General features: G+C 38.7%; 1 protein-coding gene and 1 pseudogene across 1 annotated transcript in view; one reads left to right on the top strand and one right to left on the bottom strand.

The window, feature by feature from the left end:
* The window catches only part of LOC123812061, a 28,843-nt pseudogene extending 15,758 nt beyond the window's left edge, over positions 1-13,085 (top strand).
* The window catches only part of HDAC9 (histone deacetylase 9), an 820,804-nt gene that overhangs the window by 437,021 nt on the left and 368,068 nt on the right, over positions 1-15,715 (bottom strand). The gene's annotated exons all lie outside the window — the stretch shown is intronic.

The following is a 15,715-nucleotide window of genomic DNA, read 5'->3' on the forward strand; positions in this document are numbered from 1 at the left end:
ATACAAGGGGTTCCCATTAAAAGAAGTCAGTGTAGTTATAGAAGAAGGGTCTCCAAAAAATTATACACTAGGGGAGACAGGAAACCAATAAATGAAGAATTATGTGAAATCATAATGAATAATGCCCTTTTAAACCCTCAGTTAAAACACAGAAAATAAGTGATAATTTTTGGTGAGACTTTCTCATGTTACCTCAAAAGGTCAAACACCGAAAACTGTGTGTACGAGCACCGCAAGTGTGAGCGTGTGAATGTGAGAACTGAGAAAAGAAAGTGAAGGGGGTCATTTGTGCTTTTAAAACAAAAAAATTGGCCCTGGCTGGTGTGGCTCAGTGGATTGAACACTGGCCTGTGAAACAAAGGGTCACTGGTTTGATTCCCAGTCATGACGCATGCCTGGGTTGCAGGCCAGGTCCCCAGTGCAGGGCATGCAAGAGGCAACTGCACATTGATGTTTCTCTCCCTCGCTGTCTTCCTTCCCCTCTGTCTAAGAATAAATAAATAAGAATATTTTTTGAAAAACTGCACTTTGGCCAGCAGAGCAGAGCTGTCATTCCAAAGACGATGTCAGAGGCACAGTCCGGACTTCCTTACATGTGACAGAAGATTTTTGTCCTCACTGCCCTGTTTCTTATCAAATCTGTATCCAAAGCCCACTTCCCACCCTGTTATCATAATCCTGGCAGGAAGCCAGTGAGTGAGAATGGGGGGAAAGAAAGAGGAACAAAGAGCTTCTTATTTTTTATTTTTATTTTTTATCTTCACCCAAGGACCTTTTTTTTTTTCCATTGCTTTTCACCAGAGAGGAAAGCAGAGAGGAAGACAGAGAGAAACACAGATGGGAGGGAGAAGCATTGACTAGCTGCCTCCCTTACATGCCCCAACTGGGGAGTGGGGGTGGGGATTAGTGCCAGGACCGGGGATGGCCTGCGTCTGCTTCCAGACCAGGGATCAAACCCACAGTCCAGGTATGTGTCCTGACCAGGAGTCAAACCTGTGTCCTTTCAGTTAAGGAACAACACTCCACCCAACTGAGCCACATGGACCAGGACTAAATGGCCTGTTCTTTAATTAAGATGCCTGGCTTCACTTGCAGTCCTCTCCCTGCAAGGTCTTGTCCCTAAAGGTTGACAAATGATCACACCAGCAGTGAGAAAAGCCTGGTTGAAAACAACAGAACACAAGAGGCAGAATGATGTGTAAAAGCTAACTCTTCAGCTGTATGCTGAACTCTGAGAGGAGCAGAGAGGATGACTGGAGAGGAGGAAATGGCTGAAGGCAGTCTCTGAATCTTCAGTCCATTCATTCCCAAAGCTCTGGGTTCTTAGCATGAGCAAGTGATCATGCGTACATGAGTCTCTTAGCATGTGCAAGTGGAGGAGAGTAAAGAAATGAGGCATTCTCAGAACTCATTTTCATAATGCATTCTTTGAACTTTCATCATACACAGAAACGGAGGCAGGTGACTCATTTTCTAGCCTCTACCATCAGGTTCCAGTGGGGCCTCTAAACTGGACACTGGGAGTTGATACTGGTCGAAAGGCTCAGGCGTGAGCCTGGGGCTCCGGTTAGACACTTGTGAGTTATCAGCATAGAGCTGATAACTGAAGCTGAGGAGAAGGATGAGACTATATCAAAAATAATAAAGTCTCAAGAATTTCTGAGGAAGGCAGAATTGTAAGATAGGTCACCCGGAGTTCCCTACCTGGTGTTACTCCCATGATTATAGAATTGGAGAATGGAATTTGCATGTAATTAAGGTGTGTTACTAATTAAGGTCATGGTAGTAGTCATCAGTTGACTTTTAGATATTATCCAAGTGGGCCCAACCTAATCACATGGGACTCTTTAAAAAAGAAGAGAGTTTTCTCCAAATGGCAGAAGAAATCAGAGAAATGTGAAGCTTAGCAGAGATTCAGTGAGAGGGTGCCCCTTAACTGCTGAGGTGGAGCGGCCACAGAGAAGCACCCAGACAGTAGCCTCGGGAAGGTGAGAAGGAACCAAGCTGAGAACAAACAAAAACCCCAGGGCCTCCCTCCTACCCGGCTACAAGAAAGGAAACCCTGCCAACAGCCTGGAGGAGCGTGCCAAGGGCTCTGAGTGAGCCCCAGATGAGAAGGCAGCCCCAGCTACCTCCTGCTTTCAGCCTTGGGGGACCTAAGCACGCTCTAGCCTCAGGCTCTGAAACATAATAAGTAGATGCTGTTTGGGTTACATTGGGTTAGGTTTGGGGTTAGAGGTTAGAGGTTAGGGGTTAAGGTTAGAAAAAAAGGTGAAAATAAAAAAAAGAATAACAAGCACAGTGGGGTGAAAAGCAACAAATTGAGGAGGCCGTGAAGGTAAGGCCCGTTGGAGTCGCCAGTGCCCACGAACACTCCGATGCTTCCCTCCTGACCTTTCCTGATGCATGTGCCGTTAAACATTAGAAACTGAATTTTTTGATGTGTGAGATCACCAGTTTTGAGCCAAGAAATTTAGAAATCAGACTAAATACTCATATTTATTGAAAGAGAAATCAGAATTACAGAGAATGCTGGTTGAATTTTAATTTTATTTTTTTGAAAAATGAAGCCTAAAATCTGATGTTGGTCTTTTAAAATAACCTTTGTATAATAAGTTTTTTTACTATGATGCCAGGAGATGCTTGATTTCTCAGTCTAAGCCAGATCAGGTGCTCAACTTGCCCTTGTCCTGGAATCTGAACTTGACACATGGAAGAACACTCTCTGGAGCTCCTTTCTGAAGGGGTGCTGGAGGAAGGCTGAGTTGGGCTCTTAAGAGTTTCCAACAGCACGCTGAGTACAATTATAAGGTAACATTCTCTTTTCTAACTCACTCTACGAATACGGCACGTAGTGAATCAGAATAACAGAATGTGGCCCCTAGAAAGAGGTCTGCAGGAGGCTGAAGGGTTTCCAGCACAGCTGCAAATACCATTTTTGTCTGAAGGAATCAGCCCAAAAAAACCATAAATGTCATTGAAGGATGTCTATATTTGAATTATGGCCTAGCTAATATTCATAAAAATAATAATGTACCCTTAATAAAAGTATCATGAAAAACAAAGAAAAACTTTTTTTAATTTCAGAATTGGCCCTGGCTGGTGTGGCTCAGTGGATTGAGTGCGGGCCTGCGAACCGAAAGGTCGCCAGTTGGATTCCCAGTCAGGGCACAGGCCCGGGCTGTGGGCCAGGTCCCCCCCGGTCAGGGGCCTGTGGGAAGCAACCAGTCAGCCCAATGTGCCTCTCGCACATTCATGCCTCTCTCCCTCACTTTCGCCCTCCCTTCCCCTCTCTCTAAAGGTAAATAAATACTATCTTTTAAAAATAAAGAAAGTATTGGTTTTTAAAATATTTCCTAGTATATCTTTATGCTTGGATAGCCCAGTGCAATAACGGACCTAGAGACTTATAAAGTGCGACGGTATATGTGCAGTTTAAATCTGAGCTGCTATAAATGAAACCTTTTCTATTCATTAATTCACTTACTCATTCCACAAGCATTCACTGAGCAATTATAATATGTCAAACATTCTTCTAGATCTCATTTTTGTTTATTTGAATTTCCATGTTTTAATTCATTCAGGGATTTTATTTCTATTTTATAGATATTTTCCTTAAATGTTAATGAATATGTTTAGGGATGGAACCTATTTTGGTCTCCAAAACTCTAATATGTTTTTACCTCATCCACGAAATATCAGGCCGATTAGCGTCATTCCACAAATTGGCAGGGCCCAGAGGGTCTGGAACGCCACCTCTCGTGCGTGGGAGCTAATACTTAGCCCTAGCTTCCACATCACATATCGAACACTGTGGAGTTAGGAATCTTTGCAAACTGGCTTTCACTAGCTACCCAAGTTGCTAAAAAAAATTTTCATTCTCAGAGTACTGAATATTTGTGAATGACTGATGTGTTTTTGGCAAAGAAGTGAATACTTCAGTGAGGCACACTATATTCAGCCATGAGATACACTTAACATATGAAAGAAAAATTTCCATGCATTACATTTCAAAAGATTGGACTGAGAACGAAGGAAAAAAATGCTGTTGCTATCTTGATTGCAACATGTAGCTTTGGCATCATTTAAATATCACCCACAGTAGGTGTAAAACCCAATAAAATACGACTTTAGCACCAATAACCAATATAATCTCCCCCTTTTAACATTCTAACCACATTGACTATAAACCGGGGTGTAAAAATTATGAATTAAAAAATTCCGAAGGGTTCTGCAGTTCTTACTGCAAAATACTGTGTTTTATGAAGAAAATTATTTTGATTTAAATAAACTGTGGGGGGAAATAGCTGGAAATTATGCCTTATTTATTTAGCAGCTGACTTGCATTCATTACTTTAATTGGCAACATTTACTGAAATATTTGACTAAACTTTCTGGTTATTTATATTAATTTCTATTATAGTGCAACTTAAATAGAAATTTCTGTTATATTAGTCCAAAATAAGACCTAATTTTTTAAAGTGAAATGCAATTTTAAATGAGATCTAGAGAACTCAGATGCAGTCATTGGGGAGAGACAGAAAAAACTGCACAGTGATGATAAAACCTTGTACTTCGCATGAACAGTAACATGATCATCTGCATGTCTACAATGGAGACAGATAACAGGTTCTAAGCTCAGTTTAGGACACTGTCACACTTTTCCTTCTACTCTATGCCTTAGAAGAATGTGATGGCTCTTACTACAGGAAGATAAAAAGGTTAATTCAGCTGTAATTGTAACACACACATATAGGTGTACACACACAGATATACAAGCACATAAACACCTACAAGCACATAAATACACACATACACGGTGAGAGAAAGAGATTAACTTTGATGATTTTGAAGTATTATATGAAGCTAGGTAAGTCATAACAATTCCTGAAGAGTTCTTTGTAAGCAGATCTAACCGTAACACTGAGGAAACGTGAAGACAATCAACACCAGTCACAGCAGGAACTTCAGAAGAAAGTGAAAATAAACTGGAGGAGAATGACTTCCTAAGCCTAAACTATGCAGTGTTATGACCTGACCTGACAGTACCAGACCAAGCCATTCCTGTGGTAATTTGCCCACTGAATCAAAATTACATTCTGTGAACCATAAAGACACAGTGCTGAGACCTGGCCTGTTTTAGGGAAAAAGGTGAATCACCGACATTTTTGAAGCTGGTGGGGCCCCTAACGGCAATCCTGGCCACTCCCCTCACTCCCTTACATCTTTGCATCTTTGGGAGGTGTGCAGAAAGAAGACTAAACTACCTCCCATTATACAAAAGTGGCAGACCCTGAACTAACACTCCCATGAGGGATGAGCTCTCTGAGATCCGACTGGTGTTCCTTCATCAATTTCATTTCCCGGAAATCTTTTAGTTCCCTTCCAAAGTCCATAAAAATATGAATGAACAGATACACCCAATTTTCCTGATTTCGTATCTCGTATGCCACACAGTACTTACCTTGTTCTTGTATGCACTGGGATGAGAATTACATTCCACACCTTTCTGGCATGCATGGAAAAATAAAAAGGTAAAGAATGCATTCTGCTTTTTAGCATGTGAATGGTGCTTTTGAAAGAAAAAACTGCAGATATTGGTATACGACAGTAAAGAGCTTGTAAAATCCTTAGTTAGGAATATGAAAAGTATTTCATTTCAAGTTTGTTGCAAAAGATAGCTTGGATACAATATACAAGTGACCTTGGCCTAACCAGTTACCTTTCCTCTCTGTTTTGTTGAAAATGCCGTGGCCATACTAGCCTTCATTCAGAAAATAGCCAAATAGATTTTGGACTTAGGAGCCTTTGCATTGGCTATTCCTTCTGCCTGGAATGCCTTTTCTTACATCTTTGCAAGATTGGCCTCTCCTGGTCACTCAGATCTCACCTGAACACTCACCTCCTCATTGGCTTTTTTAGGCATCACTTTTTTAGACAGCAGCTGTCTGGTGAGGGAGGCCTTAGAGTGGTGGTGTCTACTTTTCTTTCCTTACTGAATTATCACCCCTCTCTTTTATTCAACAATTTTCTTACATCTCAAACTTTTATTTGAATTAATCTGAAATTATCTTTTGAAAATTGGTAAGCTATATAAATATTGAGTACTTCTCTCACCTAATTTAGCCAAACTTAACTAAACATCCTTCCCATACCTTCATAAAATTCCTTTCCGTCCCTCCAGTGAAATGAATGACCTGTGTACATGAAACAACACATTAGCTCTGCAGATGCTTACATTGTCACCCATCCAAATAGACAACGATGGTTTATGAAAACAGGTATTTCAAGTGCAGGCTGCGAACCAAAGTATCACAGGTTCGATTCCCAGCCAGGGCACATGCCAGGGCTGCAGGCCACGGCCCCCGAAACCATACATTCATGTTTCTCTCTCTCTTTCTCCCTTCTTTCCCTCTCTAAAAAAAATAAATAAATCTTTTAAAAAAACAGGTATTTCAGTACGATATCATTTGACTACAAGTTTACAAACTGAATATCTGAATTGTTCTCAAACCATTTAGTTACTAGTATATCCTTTGACCATTGATTTGTAATGCAAACTCTGGCACATACAAAGTTAGTAAAAACAGCCCTTTATTTTTCTGGTCCTCTGATGGATTCCAGTGTGGTCCTGCCCAAACCAAACTATCATCATCAATACTGCGTTGTACACCTTGGTAGCTCTCCTTCTTCTATTTGCCATTTTACCAAATTGCCATCTGTGCACACTTACGCTTACATCTGAAGGTTAGAATCAGTTATTCCATGTTCCCCGACAGATCCTGGTAAGATTTTAACTGAACCTGTACTAATACACAGTACATCTCTAAAGCACAGAAGACACTGACATCAGGCTATCTGAAGCAGGAAACTGAAAGGTGAAGAAGTGAGATTCACATTTTTACTCTGTAATATCATTGAGTACATTCCACTTTTGTATTATGAATGAATCATGTATTTCAAAGAAAATTAGCTGTTTTAAAGAGAGATTTCTAAATTAATTTTAGAATAACTGACTTTTTAATGATGTAGTTTTCCTATTCATAGGGAATGCATATCTCAAATTTGTTCAAGTTTTTTTACGGGTCCTTCAATAGTTTTTATCAATTTCTCCATAAAAGTTTCAGTTGCTCTTATAAATAGTATCATTTTTATAATGGTTTGTGTTTGGTTATTTCGTGCATAAGGCAATCCTTTCCATTTTTTCTATTGTACTCACCTTGTTCTGGAAAAATCAAACCAAACTGTCCCTGTCTTAGAACACTGATGAGAATCTCCAACGACAAAGCACCTGACATCAAAGAGAGTGGGTTTTACTTTCACCGTTACATATAATGTTTCAGATAGAGTTGTGGTTGATAACATTCTACCATCTTCTAGTCTTAGTTTAGTAAGGGTTTCTACCCTAGAAAAAGCACTGTGTTTTATTGAATATTTCCCTGCATGGAATGAGATGATCATTTTTTTTATTTAATCTGTTAACAGGGTGACACTCGCTGACAGACTTTTCGCATTTATGCATTTTGGCATTCTTCAAAGTATCTCTCCATAAAACAAAACCCAAACGGCTAATAATATATGAAAAGCATTCAAATCCACTAGTAATCAGAGAGAGTCAGAGAAAAAAAAGTAATGCTGTGCCATTTTTCATCTCTCGACTTGGCAAAAATATCTAAAGTCTGACAATAGCCAATAATGGCAGGGGAGTAGGAAAAATGGTTTTCACATATATAACTGTTTAGGTATAGAGTAATCTCTACTACATATTGGTTCCAGTGCCCAAGGAACTTGACTGGGCAGTAGATAATGAAGTAGAAAGAATGGTCTCTTCCCCACCTATAGAGCTATTTAATATATTTCCTAGTCATCTGAAAATGAACTCCTATAAAGTTTTCTAGAGTTAGAGTTATATTGAAATTTGGGTTTAGGACTATTTGCTGAAGACAGAAGACAGAGAGAAAGAGATAGAGAGATCATTGATCTTTTTGACCTTTACAAGTCAAAGATCTACGAGAATTCCATTTAATTATTGGAATAGTGGATATTGAGAGTTGACTCTTGATTAAAACATGAAGTGACTGTAGACTAGGAACATTGCTTCTAATATGTTTAGTCATCAGTTGTCTGGGGTTGTTTATATTACATTCCTACTTACAATATACATGTTCGGTTAAGGTGATATCCTGATAATTTTTTCTAACATTTTCATGTTCAACTTTCAGAAAAGAAAAACAAATGAGTGACTCCAATTAACTGGATTTATAGCTCTCACCAGTGTAATTCTCTGGAAATTGGCTTAAACTAATTCTTACATCTTGGTAATGCCTAATATAAGAATGATAACTTCTAACATAGTCATCCAATCTTCCTTTGTTGCATCTCAATATGATTATTACAGCAGTTAGAAATCTTAGCTGGGACTCACAGTGATGAGAAAACATAATTGGCAGCATTTGCAAAGTCTCCGGAAGAACACTGGCATGCACTCATTCCCTGTGCGCTAATAAGCTGAGTTTCCACAGCTACACTGCAAGATTGGGTTTTATTATCCAACCCCTTCCTTGGCTCATATTTATATTATTAACTAGCTCAATTAATTTTCTGTGCCTCAATGCCTGTAATTTACCCTAACATATGCTGATAAATGCAAAGATAAACAAAACATAAGCTACCTTTTACAAAATTCGGCATCTTCTCCCTACCTATATTACACCATCTTTTCTTCACCATTCCTCTCCCACATAGACATAACTGTATTTGTTTCATTCTTCTCCTTGAATAGCTGTGGATAGAGATTGATTCATTCCTTCCATCTGTTTTTCCCTTAATACTTCACTCTGTGAACTCCCTGTTCTGACATTTATGTTAGATATTTTCTTAAATCATGGATACCCTTGGCATTCAAAATTTGATTATCAAAGTGTTTAACAAAAAATCTTCTTCCATTGCCCCCTTCCTGAAGAATACAGCCAATTAAATAACACATGAATAAACACAGATGATCTCCAAATAGCAATCTGAGGTACAGAAATGTTTCAAATTGATACTATTGTTAACCAAAAGAACCCATCCATTTTTGTTCTTTATGTAAGAAAGCTGCCTCTACATAAAAATATCACTAAGAAGAAAACAGGATTAAATGTGGAGTGGTGTTTGAATAATATATAATACACCTATAACCATTTGCACGACCAAATTTGCTCTCCGCTTTGGATTAAAGAAGTACACATTTATATTCAGGCATACTTAAATTAGCTATTGGCATTATTCATTGAAAACTCAAGTCATATAAGAATATTCCCAAATTCCCTTTGTTAAGAATAATTACATTTAAAGGGTCATACACATATTGTCAAAGTACTGGAGGTCACTCTTGACTTATATTCTACAACGAATGGTTTCAATTTCTGAGTCAAAGGCTCCAACATCCCCCCAGTCTGTATTTTTTCAAATTTACAATGAAACTGAGGACTTACTTTCTACATAAAAGGAATCATTTCTAAAATATGAAAATTTTATAAAAACACACTGTGCAAAGCCACTGTACTCTTTAATCACACATTCATTTATTTAAAAATAGTGTCAGGGATAAATTATGTGCTAGGCACTGTAGGGAATAAAAATAGAAGTAAAACATGATCCTTTTCCTCTTAGAGCTTATAATATAACTAATTGGGGGGATGGGGAACACAAACGTAAATAACCACAGTGCAGGACAGAAAATGGGAATGTTCTAAGAGGGTAATGAAGAGCTATTGCAGAGGGGAGGAGGCTGAGGAGGAAGGGAAGGACTCAGAGCTGGGGAAATGCTGCAGAGAATTGTGGGGAGGGGCGAAATTCAGAGACAGTTGAACTTGCCTTTGGAAGAGTTAGGATTTGCCCCAGTGAAGACTAGTTGGAATGGGGCAAAGGGTCTTTCAGGAAAAGGAAATAGCTAATTATTAGTTCATATATATATACACACACACACACACACACATACACACAATAACAGATAAACAAGAAATCCAGCTAAAAATACATTGGGGGTTAAAAAAAGGTAGCTATTAACTATTTTCCTCAAGCTATACTGTGAATCCAACAAAGCATGCTGGCCAGGAGTTTGGCCAATCCCCGTTTTCTTGAAGCTCTAGAAAACTCGTAGCTGACTGCCTTCCCCTGGTTCCCTCATCTACCTGCTGATAAAGGCTTCCCCGTCCCACCACAAGGCAGAAGTCAGTGGAGATTAAAATAGCCCAGAACACTTCCTGCTCTATTCTGGTTGCGCTTTCATTCCATTGGACTTAGACCACTCGGAATGTGGAGGGGAAACCCCATGAGGCATCAAGCATGTGAGAGAGTGTGTCAGTCCCTCGGAACTGTTTGTCCATCCTACTATGTGAATCCTTCATTGTTCCCTGTCCCTGAGGAAGCAGACCGTGTGGGAAAATAGCTCTTAGCTGTCACACTGCTGTTTCTTTTTAAATATATTTTAAAATTTTTATTTATTGATTTGTGAAAGAGAGAGAGAGACTGACCTACTGATGCATTAATTGGTTGATTCTTGTATGTGCCCTGACCTGGGATCAAACCCACAACCTTGGCATATCCAGACGATGCTCTAACTAACTGACCTACCCTACTAAGGCCTCTCTTTCTCTCTTTAACGTATCTATCACCTCCACATAATGATTGGAACCTTATCCAGTGATTGGAACAATTTGTCACAAATCTATCTACTTTCCTACACAATGAAGTCTGTGTATTCTAAATATCTTGTTAGGAAGTTACAGTTCTACAATCATTTAACAAGTTGCTATTTTATCCATCATATCTCTACATTAAAAACTTGGCACATTGTAGGTGCTTAATAAATGCCAGTGTACTAAATACTGTATTTTATAAAAAGGTATAATACTCCTGGCTGGCGTAGTAGCTCAGTGGATTGAACATGGGCTGCAAACCAAAGCATCACAGGTTCGATTCCCAGTCAGGGCACATGCCTGGGTTGCAAGCCACGGCCCCCAGCACCCGCACATTGATGTTTATCTCTCTCTCTCTTTCTCCCTCCTTTCCCTCTCTAAAAATAAATAAATAAAATCTTTAAAAAATGCAGCCTTAAAAAAAGGGTATAATACTGTGTTTATGAGAAAATGTTTTCAGACTTCTAGCTTCAGCAGGTGAGGAAATATTGTTTTCCTTCTCTTTGTCCCCTAAGGAAGAGCATTCATTCTTTTCAGGAAACTGCTACAATGGTTCATACTGCTTAGATAATAGGTTTCAGCACTGTGGGATAAGGGGCAAAGATGAATCTTTAAGAAGGAACAATGGTAAGAGATTCTAAAAGGTCCTTAATTTTGGGTCAACAGCATTAATCCTAGGAAAAAGTCATCTGATGTCACAATCTCTCTTTGGAAAATAGAGAAAATCAAGGCCAGCACCTTCCCCCAGCTCCCTGCATGAGGCAGAGGTAGGTGGAGACTAGGAAAGTTCCCTAACATTTTCTGTTCTGTGTTCTGTTCTAACCATGCTTTCATTCTATTTGACAGGGCCCAAACAGGATGTGGATAGAAAACCTACCTTTATTGGGAAGATGTTCTATATATCTTAGCTTCCTCAAAAGGCTTTACATGACTATGCATGCTAACACGGTCCCCGTTACAACTGGATACTTTCTACCCCATTTTTCTATTTTGTTTTTCCTTACTACTTGTAACTATCTAAAGTAGCCTTATCTATCCATCATTAATCTGAACAGTCACCCACATGTCTTCTTATCCGCTTCATAGTTGTATTCTCCATGCAAAGAACAGTACCTGGCACATGGTTGGCTCTCAAATATTTGAGTGAAGAAATGAACACATGAATGACTGTTTCACCTCAGCTTCCAAAGCTTTAAACAATTACATCACCTCCCAAAATCTTCAACCTGCTCATTAAGAGTGGTCGGATGCAACTGGTCCTACAATTGCCTCTACTCCTACCCTCTGAATTTATTTACATCTTGGCTTCTTTGAGACTACACTTGAATTGCTGTGTTTCCTGTTTTTGTCTGTCATTTTGCAAATTCCTAATGGGCAATGATGCCTTATACTGTGACAAAGCACAAAAATATTTATCTTTTCAAATAGCATGTTTTTTTAGTATACAATAAAGTTATGTATATTCTTACAGAGATCAAGGTTATCTACTCTACAGCATTTTAATTAATGTGTAACATTAAGTTAATCAATATTAACTTACCACTTTAACATTTTCATCATCTAAAAGTGAGTTAATAATCAGGAAATATAAAATACAAATTAAACAGATTAAATCAAATTCTAATTTTATATTGAAATGTCAGTTAGTAAGGGCTGAATGAAGCACACCGTTTAAGTAAGCCTAGAATGTGAAAATACATTTTATTGTACATGAAATGTGTTGGATTCATTAAGAGTTAGTCATATCAGAACAATTAGCATTGGCTAATACCTACTTTTTTATTTGGGGTTGGCCAAAAAGTTCATTTACTTTTTTCTATACGACGGCTCTAGTAGTGCTTAGTTGTCTTTAACTTCATTCAAAACAATTTTGTTAGACTGTATTGTGACAGCTGTCCTGTCAGCATGCCTTAAAAAAAAACTTATTAAGCTCTTCCCCTTTGTGGCCATTGCTGAGGCACCAGTGGTCAAAACGAAGCTCAATCCCTTTGTGACTTCTAACCAGAGCAGGAACCACAAAGAGCATTTCAATGCACCTTCCCACATTTGCAGGAAGATTATGTTTTCTCTTTCCAAAGAGCTGAGACAGAAGTGCAATGTTCGATCCATGCCCATCCGAAAGGATGAAGTTCAGGTTGTGTGAGGATATTAGAAAGGGCAGCAAATTGACAGAGGAGTCCAGGTTTACAGGAAGAAATACACCATCTACACTGAACAAGTGCAGCGGGAGAACGCTAGTGGTACGGCTGGTCATGTGGGCATTCGCCCCAGTGAGGCAGCCATCACTAGACTAAAACCGGACAAAGACTGCTAAAAGATCCTTGAATGTAAAGCCAAATCTCGCCAAGTAGGAAAGGAAAGGGCAAATACAAGGAAGAAACAATTGAGAAGATGCAGGAATAGTGTAATTTTATATATCGCCTTAATTAAAAACTTGAAATAAAAAAAACTTTTTAAAATTGGTGAATTTTTGTGCAGCCATTTTAATATTGAGGAGGGAAGAAAATATGCAACATTCTTGGCATATTTCAAGAAAGGTAAAAATGAAAATGAAACGTAAAAATAGATTTTTACAGTGTATGGAGAAGGTGCTAGGACTAATTGAATGTGTCAAAAGTGGTTTGCAAAGCCACTTGGTACTATTGACATTTTGGCCAAATAATTCTTTGCTGTGGGGCTGTCTTATGCATTGGAAGATGTTTAGCATCTTTTATAGATGTATTTTATGTATTGTTGTGGTAAAAAGGGAAGGAAGCATATGTGATAGGATTTTACAGGTACTGTAATTATCAGAAGTCATTTATGAGGTACATTCACCTATTTTTCCGTATCATATAGCCAACTTGTATATTCCTCACATTTATAATATTCAATTGTTTTTTATAAACCACCTCTTAAGCCCAATCTTCATGGGATTCAAAAAATATTCTCTATCCAGTGGAGGAATCTGATAGAATTTAGATTTCTTAGCTTCAAAAAATCCTAATTATTTCCTTAGTAACAGAACATTCTTGCAAATTGAAAAAAAAAAAGCAGGTAAGAGTGTCTGTGTAGCACTGCATAAAATGCCATTTCCACTGGAAAGGTCATCAGTGAGAAGCCCTATTTATGAGCCATATTAACACCGAACAGTGAGCTTAGCAATGTCTGTTTCTAAAAATAAGCCCGGCGTGTCGCTTGTTGTCATCCTCAACCAGAGTACTCAGCGCTGTGTGACAGGAAGCATCAAGGCTGCTCCTTTGCCTTTCCACAGGCATCACACATCACCACGGAAAGGCCTCCCCTCGGTCAAGGTGGCAGAGATAAAACGCACTCCGTGAGCAGCCACAGCGCACTCTCAAACATTGTTGCCCCTTAAGCAGTTATCATGTTGTTTTGGCAGCAGGAAGGAATCTGTGGTTTCACTTGAATGTTATTCTTCTTTATTTAAACTACTAGAAATAACCAAAAATGACAGAATGCTCTTTCTATAAATAATCATTCCAGTGTAGAGTTATATTAGGAGGTAACTCAGATGGCATGATAACGCCTAACAAGCTAATCTTAGACCTGCGATGCCATAAGAAATACCGAGGCTAAGAATAACTGACCCAAAGGAGTCAGGCTGCTAAAGACAGTCACAGACATGTAGGTATCTGCAGACTTTAATGCATTTAATGATCTTCTGAAAGCTTCTTTCCCCTAGGAAGGCAATAAATTATGGTGGTCATTAAAATGGCAATCAATAATGCTTTTACAATGTATCAATTCAAAAAAAATGGCTCAAGATTCTCACAGCAAATAAGATTCCAACAATAGTTGATGGAAACCAGAATTGGCTCTTAAATAATTAGATTAGCATCTGTTGGTGAATTTTATGCATAAGCCACCTGCAGAACATGCAATATTCAGCCAATGAAATAGGATAAAGTATAATGTAATATGTTGCTATATGAAAACACTGCCATCTAAAATTGCCCGAATGGACCCAAAATGGACTAATATATATTCAAAACAGGCAGAATCTAAATTTTGGTAACAAGATTGTTCTTTCGGCGCAAGAAGTTGATGTCGCGTCTTTAAATCTGGATTTGAGTTAGACACACAGACTTTCTTGACCCCCTCTGCCATTTCCAGCTAAAAATGAAGGTGGGTATAATTCAAACATTTTAGTAAAAAGAAACTGAACCCCACAGTGCTAACATTTGGGAAAAAAAAAGCCTTCTGCTGAAATACATTAGTAATAATGTGCTATTTTGAAGTGGTACAAACCCTGCCTCTATGATTAATGAGATGCCATGTGAGAGCACTGGCAAACACAGACCAAATGCACTGGGAACGCTGGTTCCATCCCTGGTGTCTGCTCATTCTTCTGTGGACCCTCAGTCTCCTGGAACTTCGGAGGCTGCCTTCAGTTTGCCTCAGCCCTGGACAGCACTAACTTCAACCAATCTCATTATCAAGCACCAGGGATGTGAAGAAAGGCTCCCCAGCAAGCCACTCGACCTAGATGCCCACTTGTGCCTTAAACCTCCCAGGACCAAGAAGTGTGACTACATGTTTGTTTTTAAATACAGCTGATTCCATATTGTTAGCACCAAGCAGATATGAAAAACCTTACCCCACGCTAAATATTTTTCTGTTTGGGAAAAAGTGGTAGGGACATGGTAAGGAACAACAAGTCCAAAGCAGACCCTGCCAGATCCTGGCCATGGTGACCCTCAGTAAGTCCTTCTGAATCTATTTCCTCACCTGTGAAATGTGAATTCTGCTGCCACTGTAAATACTAGGCACCTCTGGAGAGGAATAAATGATAAAAATGACACCTGGTACAGAAAAAGTTTTTGATACATTAGCTTATTTTGTCAACAATAAGGACAGTGATAAGAAATGATTTTAAAAATGGTCCAATCATTAACCTTTTAAGTTGAGACTAAACCACCAGATCGGAGTAGAATGTGGTAGAGCAACCATAATAATGATAACTAATTGTGATACTTTTTTATATTCCAACATGAGCAGTTACTGAGGTGAAATCTCAGATTTAAAATATA

The sequence above is a fragment of the Phyllostomus hastatus genome, unplaced genomic scaffold (genome assembly GCF_019186645.2).
Source record: "Phyllostomus hastatus isolate PE091 unplaced genomic scaffold, TTU_PhHast_1.1 phas_scaffold_78, whole genome shotgun sequence".
Lineage (NCBI taxonomy): Eukaryota > Metazoa > Chordata > Mammalia > Chiroptera > Phyllostomidae > Phyllostomus > Phyllostomus hastatus.